The sequence below is a fragment of the Cupressus sempervirens genome, chromosome 11, assembly GCF_028749045.1.
Source record: "Cupressus sempervirens isolate cs-2001-9-10 chromosome 11, ASM2874904v1, whole genome shotgun sequence".
NCBI classification, from domain to species: Eukaryota; Viridiplantae; Streptophyta; class Pinopsida; order Cupressales; family Cupressaceae; genus Cupressus; species Cupressus sempervirens.
In genome coordinates, this window is record NC_143128.1 from 48,267,510 (window position 1) to 48,277,974 (window position 10,465).

The following is a 10,465-nucleotide window of genomic DNA, read 5'->3' on the forward strand; positions in this document are numbered from 1 at the left end:
GAGGATTTAGAAATCATTGACCAATCATCACTAGTAGCAAAATTAAGTTCAAATACTGCATTGGTTAGTGTTGATGAATTACAGAATCCAGAACTTAAAATAAAGATAGTCAAGGTAAAAGCACAAGTGCCACACTCAACCATACAAACTACTGGTATTCTATTTCTTCTACCACCACCTCCACCAAGTGTAGTCACTTATACACTTCAAATGCTGAGTACAACAGCAAGGGAAATAAAAGAAACATCTGAACAACCAACAAGCTCAACCCCACCTAGCGATCATAAAAGGGATACTCAAGCTAAAGGAAAAGATGAGACAAAGAAGAAGGAGGAGTCTGTAATACAAACACTGGTTGCATTACCAAAATCTGATACTCCAACACAAACTCTTCAGCAACCGAGCACAGATGGGTTACAGCTACAAATCAGGACACCAAGCTCGAGCTCATCAAAGGTAGTCAAGAAACTTCACTATGGAGTTCCTGAGCTTGATGAAGAAATAAAGATCCCATATTATGAATCTAGCACTCTCACCAAAGAGAAGATCAATGAAATTCAAAGTGCATTGGATAGAAGAAGGAGACAAGAAGCACTAAGAAAAGAACACAAGCATAAGCTTACCTTGAATGAAATCAAATAAATATTCATAGAAGCTTTCTGCTTATAGTCTCCAGATGAGTCAAGACCAATTATAGAGAAACTATCTAATATAGTTGACCAGGTGACTAGTGAAGACTAGGAAACAAACACCAAATTGCTCGAATTGTTAGAAAGGAAGTTCCAAGGCAAGGTAAATAATAAAATATCCAATGATATAGCACTGTCACAAGAAGAACTAGCAAAGAAAATTAAAATAGTTAAAATTGTACTAGGAAATATATTTTCCCTATACAACAAGTTGTGTGATTTTTCCACATTCACACAGGACACTAGCCAAAAAATACTGAGCTTGGAGAACAATCTGAAGATTTCTAGCATGCAACTCCCCACAAATCGAGCTCAGAGTGAGAAGCATTTTGCACAATCGCTTCACACACAAAGAGAGTTGGTTTTCTTAGCAGCAGAGGAGGCAACCACAAAAGCTAAATTGATGCAAATTCAATCCTCAATAACTCGTCATTTGGAACTACTTCACAAGGAGCAGATAAATGTAGAGACAATCCTCAAGAAAGACCCCAATCTTTCTTCATCTGATGGACTTTTACACCTAGCAGTAGAGATTGCTATCCAGCATAAGTCATTGGATGTCGCACTAGCAAATTGGGATGCAACTCTGAAGGTACTCCTTGAAGTAAATAGTACATTTTTTGCCAAGTATGGCATTTCCTTGTAAGACCCTTGACATAAGTGTCAAAAAGGGGGAGAATATGTATGGGGGAGTGATAAGAAGAGGTGATAAGAAGAGAATAAGTATGGGGGAGTTAAGTACAAGAATGAAATGATAAGTATGCTAAAAGGGGGAGATAGCAAATTTTAGGATAGAAAATTTTGGGAGATTTTTATTTTTTTTTGACAAATTTTGATTAGTCAGAATGCAGAAACAAGACAGAAATCACTGAGTGTACATACAGGATCAACTAACAAGGATTCATAAGGATCTTAGTTAAGTGTTTTTACCACTCATGTCAAAGGGGGAGATTGTTAGTTTAAAGAATAATTTTGACAACTGAGTGTCAATACACTTAACCATTTTTCCACTAAACAATGCCGAACAAAGAGTAGGTGTCGAGTGTTAACAAGTGTCGACTGTTAACAAGTGCTGAGTGTTAACAAGTGCTGAGTGTTAACAAGTGCTGAGTGTTAACAAGTGTGGAGTGTTAACAAGTGTCGAGTGTTAACAAGTGTCGAGTGTTAACAAGTGCTGAGTAACAGTAGGTGCCAAGTGATACAGTTTTGTTTAGGTGCTGAGCTATCCAGGAAACAACATGTGCTGAGCATCAACAATGCTTCAAGAGCCGAGTAACTCAGGATATCAGCATAAGAGTTTTTGATTGCACAAACTATGATGTAAACTATTTTTGTAGACCGACATAAGATAAATCTCAAAAGATATAGAGATAAGAAGGAATCTTTTAGATTTCCTATGCAATTTGCATGTAGCCAATTGGAAAACTTGGAAAGGCATGCAACCAATCAGCAATAGACAACTATTGAGTGGGAAATTGAGATTCAATATGAATCATAGATCCATATCTAACCCTAAGTCTTCGAAGTCTTTTTAAGGAAGACGAAAGGTTCATTGAAAGAGAATTAGAGGAGTAGAGCAGCAATTCATTAATCAGTTGATCAGAAAAAAAGTAGGGTAGACAAACAAAAATCAGATCTCAGAGGATCAAAATTAGAGAAAGAGCCAAAACTAGTCCCTGCATTCAGTAATCAAGAATTGCAAACAATCAGGTTTATAATACCTAATACTCTCTTACCATTGTATTAGAAAGAAAATCCTATGTAGATAGGTTGGCTTAACAACTATTTGTAGATCCTTATCAAAAGGTGATTAAATCCTTTAACAGGGTGACACTTCATGTTAAGTGTTTAAAATCCTTTAAATAGGTCACTATTGACATAGTGTAAAGCCTTTAATAGGGCAGGCCTTTAACAGGGCAGACCATCAGAAGTGGTTGAACAATATTGCTGCAGTAATTTTTGTGGGTATCTTCCCCACCCCAGTTTTGCCTTCTTATTCCTTGAGGGTTTCTAGTTTACCAAATTCCAGTGTTATGTGTTGTTGATGCATATTTTTAGTTTCATGTTTACTTGATGTATCAACTTCAACACCTATAGCTTCAATCAAAACATTCTTTGCATCCTCAATAATCTCATTTTCTCCGTCTCTCTCTTATCCAAGTTTCTTTTGCTTTGCCTACTTTTGCAGAAGTTGACCAACTATGTGCATTTGATCTGTAGAGATGTTATCAAAATCCAATTTGGGAATTTCAATTTCCTCATCCAAATCTATATTTTCATCTATTTCCTTTCCACTAATCAAAAGGCTTGGTTGAACTAGCTTTGAAGTTAATGCTTTAGATTTTGGAATAGAAACAATAGTGAAAATAGTAGGACTAGTAATAAAAATTTGAACAATGCCTATTGGTGGAATACTAACTAGAATACTTACAGAATCCAAAACTAATGTATTTTCCAAACTTCCCAAAATTGAAGTATTCATGAGTGAAGTGCTAACAGAAGTATTTACAATTGAAGCGCTTATTGGAGTATGAACAACTGAGGTAGTCAAAAACAAAAAATTCAAAATCATATGTACTGCTAGGGAGCTCAAAATTGTGGAACATTATGTATCCATTGATGAAGCTAGCTTGATAATTGAAGGATGATGTAGCTTGGTGGATGAAGTGTACCACTTTTATTAGTGATGTGTGGAGCTGCGAGATAGTAGGGAGTGATTGGACATTTGATGCATCAATGGTTATCACAATCAAATCTACTGAAGCTATCTCTGCATTTGATAATATTGCAAGTTTTGCTAGAGAGTGAGGAAGTGAGGCTATGATAGATAAAACTATCTTGACTGGGTCAATCTCTTCTTCTTCTTGCATGCCTTCCTCTATAGCTTCTTCCTCTTTCTCTTCTTCATCATCCTTCATTAGCTCCTAATATTCTTCTCCATCAATTTTGACAAATGGAGTAGAGTCTTCATCGTCGTCTTCCTCCTTGTCACTATCATCATCATCATCTTTGATTTCAATAGGTTTTTCACTCAATTTGTGAAGATGGAATACATTTTTCCATATGTTTGTAGCATTCTTCACAAAATATTCCATATCTTTCATCAAAGCTAGACAAGTGTTGAACTTTAAAGTCATTTTGTTCTCATTTTATTTTAATGCTTTATTTACCTCTGCATCAGTCAAGTTGGGTACAAACTATTTTAATATTTGAGCAAAGATGCCTTTGACAGTCTGTTTGGTGTTCTCCCATCCAACCTTGACCTTATCTAACAAAATTGTACGGACTTATGATGCTAGCTAGTCTGGAGAGAATTTCTATCTACCCAATTTGTCCATGACTAGATCTTCAATCTCTTTCTACTCAGTTTGAGTCCTTGTCTCATACTTAAGTGCTTTAAAGTTGTTTATTCCAACACCTTCTCTCAGTATCTTCAGCCTTTCTTGGAATGTAAGAGGAGGTCAGTAGAAGATTACCTCATTGCTTTCCTCCTATATTTCCTTGTAAATACAACAATGGATAGCTTTGGTGGCTTGGTGATGATCACCTTGCCTTTCTTCCATGCTCACTCTTCTTCCTTTTCTAATTCTACTTCATTCTCTAATTCTTCCACATCTTCTCCTTTTCCTTTGGTAATCATAAGAGGGGTGCTTTCTATTCTCAACTTTTTTATCCTCCTCTTGCTTTTGTTTGCCACTTGTGGAAGCTTGATTTCAATTTCAATTCTTTCTTTTTCTTCATCATAAGTTCCAAAGAGAGGTTTCTTTGGATCTATAGGCTCATTTACCAAGGCTTCAATGATTTCCTTCACCTCATCAATGTTAACCTCATATGGAAGAGGTTTTACCCACACAACTCTTGGCCTTACTGCTTGGATGTATACTCTATCACTATCTACCATAAAGCAAACATCATCCTTATAATTTTCAACTAACTTCTTTAATATCCTAAATCTATTATTCATCTTTTCTTTAAATTTTTGCAAATAATTATCCATGATACTATCAAAATTTTCATCCATTTCAGTTATATATTCATTAATCTAATATAAAATTGGTGTATCTTTTCTTCATACAATCATGCCTTTGGAAGGGAAAAACTTTTGAACATATAAAAAAAAAAACATGTCAACAATCAACCAAATTTGCATGGGTTATTCTTTGAGGTTCTAATGCTTTCCATATTTTTTTTAGCTTCTTCAAAAACAAATCTGCTAGGTCATATGATAGATTCTTCTTTACGATCTTATAAGCTAAGTCAACTACTTCACATGACACATTGTTGAGTCAGCTTGAACTATAGATCTTGTATGCTATCACATTGATGCCAAATTTTAGTTATGTATCAATTACGTTGCTGATTTTCATTCCTCTATTGTCCCATGTGGCTAGAGTTTTCCTTTGCACGGGAGACTAGTAATGTGATGTATCATTTTCTTGGTAATCCAACATTTTAGATCTTTTCTTCACCTTGCTACTACTACTAGATGCCATGATAATTCAGTAAGCTAAGAAAAATCTTTGAAAAGCTTTTGTTGCAAATTCTAGTCAAGGTTGCTAGGATGCTTTGCAAATCACTTTGTTCACAATATACTAAATTCATGGTGAAAATGAAGTCAATTTCCTACCTTTTTTTATAAAACTTCCCATTAATTCTTGGGACGATAGGAGCCATAATGACATTGTGCATGATAGCTTGTCATCCACTATCTATATGGATTGCTTGGTGAAAACTTGTAACTTGGCAATCAAACATAACCATGTTTCTCCTAGCTTTGCTCGATAGAGTCCATGACCCAACCTTGCTAGGTAGAGGAGTTAATTCAGTGATCACTATTATCGATCTTGTTGATGATTCTTTTGTATCTTGAATATCAATATGAATCTTTACTTCCTTTCAATTGGAACTATTTAAGATGTGACTTTGAAAGCATAATTCTAGTTCTTCCTGAAGAACTTAATTGGAAATAATGGAGTCACCCACTTCTTGAGTGACATGACTATCATTTCTTGAACTAGCTTGCTCAGTGGATTTAGGAATCCACTGCTATCTCATCTGCTTCCTGATGCTATCATCTTTTTCTTTCTTTTCATATTCAATTCTACCTGTATTCATGCAATTCTTAGCTAAATGACCAAGTTCACTAAATGTGTAACATCTTATGGTAGCATCCTTTCTTCTCACGCGATGTCTAACACAATTCATGATAATGTGACCATATTCTCCTTAGTAATGACATCTACACCAAGTGTTGTAGTCCCAACCAAATATTTCTTTTACAAATTATTCATTTGGATTGAATAACTTAGATCTACATTTAGAAGCCTTGTGACCTTGTTTTTTGCATTTGTGACACTTGCCCTCAAAATTTGGTTTTTCATTGCATTCATTAGCTTTATCAACATGATAACTAAAATTATAACATTTACCATTGAATTTTTCTTTTCCATTACTCCAACATTTGTTTGATGTATGGCCTATCTTACCATAGTAATTGAAAGTAGGGCTTTCATTGCTTTGAGCACCTTGTCTGGAGGATTCACCTTCTTCTTTATATCCAAGTCCTGCCTTACCCTCTTGCCTATAATGATTATGCTCACTTTCCTAATTGAATTGATCCATGTCTAGTTAGGATTTCATTATTCTTTCATTAAGTTACTTTTTAGAATTTAGATCAATTTTCATCCTTTCATTGATTTTCCTTTCAGTGTTCAGATCACTTCTTATTCTTTCATTTTTAGATCTCTGACTCATGATTTCTTCATTTTCTTTGGAGAGCTAATTAATAAGATTTTCTTGCTGAAGGGATTGATTTTGAATTTCATTTTTCCTTACCTCCAAGTCTTCTTTTTCCTTATTTCTCCTTTCTAAAATTTCACACAATCTTATTGACTAAACTTTTTGTTCTCTTTTCAATTTTCTTACTTCTTCTTGCAAGGAACCATTATTTTCTACGAGTTCTTTTATTGCATCTTTTGCTTCATCTGAACTACTTGAAGGGAGAAAATATTCAATCGTTTCTTCAACATACTAATGATTTTTCATCTAATTTGCAAGTTCCTTCCTTCTTTTTAGGGATTGGGAAAGATGATATTTTCCTTTCTTGTTGAGCTATGGCTATATCTAAATCTAAATTTTCATTGTCAATAGCTTTTTCAAGTTTGAATATCTCCATTATCCTTGATCTTTTTTCAAGTTGTCAAACTTTATCCTAAGAACCACAATTCTCTAATACCAATTGTTGAAAATATTCAATACTAGCTAGGTTATTAAGAGGGGAGGGGTAAATCGGTAACCTCAACACTTTTAAAAAATTCAAAACTTAATTGCATTAATAAATTGTATCTATTAAATGCATAAGAAATAGGAAATATAAGACACCATGAACACAATATTTGGTGACCCAAAAACCTTCCAAATAGAAAGTAAAACTGGGTGGGGATGATACCCAAAAAACTTCAATACTGCAACATAAAGTTGGCCTATTAAGGCTTACAATGATCACTTCTAATGATCTACCCTATTAGGAGCAATTAGGACTACTAGGTCCACTTTGTTAGAGGTTTTACAAACATACAATGAAGTATGCACTTGGTAAAGAGATTTAAGGAAAAGATTGTCAAGTCTATCCTATTAAAAGATTTGAAGTTGATTCACCTATTAGGATGAAATAGTTAATCTCTGACTTACAACTAAATTTCTAATTGAGATCCTTGAAGTAATATTGCTCCTAATATGGCCTTACAATATGCTTTTCTCTATTGCTGATTCACATTCACATGCATACATTTCATTCACATTGTCTCATATTATTACATTACACACTTGGATATGATCTAATACATTACATATATATCAATCTAGTTTACATAATTACAAAGTTGGCCATTACATAATTTATCACCAATATTACAAAGTCGGCCCAAATGTAAATACTTGGGTTCTAAAAATTGAGTTAGTGAATTTCTGATACATGACATCCACTATCATTATTTAGCATCATCATGCAGTTGGTAGAAGTAGAGGATTTGTCCATACTAAACACTTCAATGTAGTTTCAAACTTGATATACACTAGTGACTCTATAGATACAATGTAACTTGGTATAAAATGCATTCTCTATTTACCATGACTATACTTGGTAGACTCTATTCTTCATTCAACTCTATTAACACTAGTTTCACTTGATTTAAGCTATTAAGTTGGTAGAAACTATAAAGCTCAGCAAACACTAAACTACATGTTTTGAATTGAAGTGCTTGGCAAATGCTGAATTGCTTAGTCTGAATTGTAGTACTTGGCAAACACTAAACTGGAACCTGAATAAGTGTTGCCACTAATAACAAACTTAAGTTAATACCTTTTCCATGGTTGGCCAAAAATAGCTCTTTCTAAGAATTTTCTTTGCTAATGTAAACCTACTAGAATGTGACCCATAGATGCTTACATAGACTTCTTAAAAAGTAACCCTAGATGTCTCCTTTTTGAGACATCTATATAAAGTACCACTAAGACATTTCCTATATAGCATATTAGCCACCAAAGTGTACTGCAAGGTCTGTTAGATGAAGTTGCACTTTTGGTTTTGTGAGAGGTTAGAGGGAATAGTGTTATCATGGAGAAAGGTGGTAATGGGGTCATAGCAAGCGGAATCAGGGATGTCAAGATGGAAAATAATAACTGATTTAGGTTGAATAAATGTTGGTTAAACCACCTCTTCCCCTCATATCATTCATGTTGATCTGGTAACTAAAGTAAGGAGGCTAGGGTGGCCATGGCATCTGCTACCCTGTTCTTGTCTTTAGGTATTTGTTCAAAAGTAATGTGAACAAAATATGCCTTTAGCATATCAACCATATACTCTTAAGGTAAAAATTTTTCATCTTTGGTTTGATACATGTCTATGGCTTGATTGATGACAAACTTAGAATCTCCATAGACTTCAAGGGTAGTTAATTTTCATTCTAATGCCAACTTAAGACCCAAAATTAATGCTTCATATTCTATCATATTGTTTGTGCATGGGAAGAATATTTTGTAAGACTTGTGATGAGATGAGCAAAATACCAACACCTAAACCATTGTGGGTGTAAGAACCATGAATGTAAAACTTCCATGTGAATAATTCAATTTGGAGGATATGCATGTCTAGAAAGCTAGCTAGGATATGATTTGAGCTCTCTATGGGTGCATCTACTAATTGATCAACAATGGCTCATCCCTTTATATGCTTCCTATCAATATACTCAATCCCCAACTCACTTAGGATCATTACCCATTTGGCCAATCTTCCTATGAAGATATTTGAGAGGGTCAATTTTTGAGATGAGCTTAACTTTGTTTGTCAAAAGATAATGATGTAGATTTTTTGAAGAAAAAACTATGGCCAAGCATGCTTTCTCAACAAAAGTGTAATTCAGCTCATAATTGACCAGTGTGTGACTAATGTAATAAATAACTCTTTCTTTGCCTTGATCATTTTCTTGTGGCAAGAGGGCTCCAATTGATTTATTGAATAGGGAGATATAGAGAAGCAATGGTTTGTGTGGTATCAGAGATACCAACACATGTGGATTCATCAAGTAGTTTTTTAGTAGATTGAAGACCATCTGACATAGACTATTCCATTTTAAAAATGTTCTTATAGAGGAGATGAGTGAAAGGCGTATATTTTTCTACAAACTAGAATATGAAGTGACAAATTGATTGAAGTCTTCCCTAGAAAGAATGTAGTTGACTCAAGTCCTATGGAGGTTGCACATGTTGATACTGGCTTGTACCTTTCTAGGATCAACCTTGATTCCTTTGGTAGAGACAATGTACCATAGGGGTTTTTTGGATTTCATGCCAAAAATACATTTCTTAGGATTTGGCTTAACTCTGAATGTTTATAAGCATGCAAATATCTTGTTCAAGATAGGAAGAAGATTCTCTTGGGTATGAGATTTGGAAAGGAGGTCATCAACGTAATCCTCCAAAAAAGTGTGCATCATGTCATGAAAAATGGTAGTCATGGCCCACTAGTAAGTAGCCCTTACATTCTTGAGACCAAAGGGCATGACATTCCAATAGAATGTGCTCCATGGACAAGTAAACTTTTTTTTTCTCTTGGTCCTCTAGTGCTATTCTGATTTGGTTGTAACCTTAAAAAACATTCATGAGTGGAAACATGGAATGTCCTATTGTCAGATCTACAACTATGTCAATGTTTGGAAGGGGAAAATCATCCTTAGGACGTGCTTTATTGACTTCCCTAAATTAAATACAAATCTGTATGTTGCCATCTTTATTTGAGATAAGTACAATATTTGATATCCATGATGAATAGTATAGTGGTTAGATAAAGTTGGTACTAAGTAATTTCTCCAATTCTATTTTGACCAATAATTCTATGTGAGGATGCATTTTAATTAGTTTTTGTTTAATTGCCTTGGCACCTAGAGAAATGTTGCAATGATGAAGCATTAGAGTTGGATATAGCCCTAACATGTCAATGTAAGACCATGCAAAATTTATTTGTCTTTCTTTCAAGAAGTGAATGAAATCACTTCTTTCCTCCATAATTAAGGACTATGCCAAATGAGTTATCCTGGGGTCTTGCTCTATTCCAATGTTGACATTTTCTGTAGGATGAATTAAAATGAATGAACTTTCCTCTAAATTCTCAAGTAAGGTATCATTCATCTCATCCATGTGTGCCATAGTTGGGTTTTCACCGTTGGATGTGCCACTTCTATTTGTTTCAATTTTTTTTGTCAAGACCATCCACAATGTGT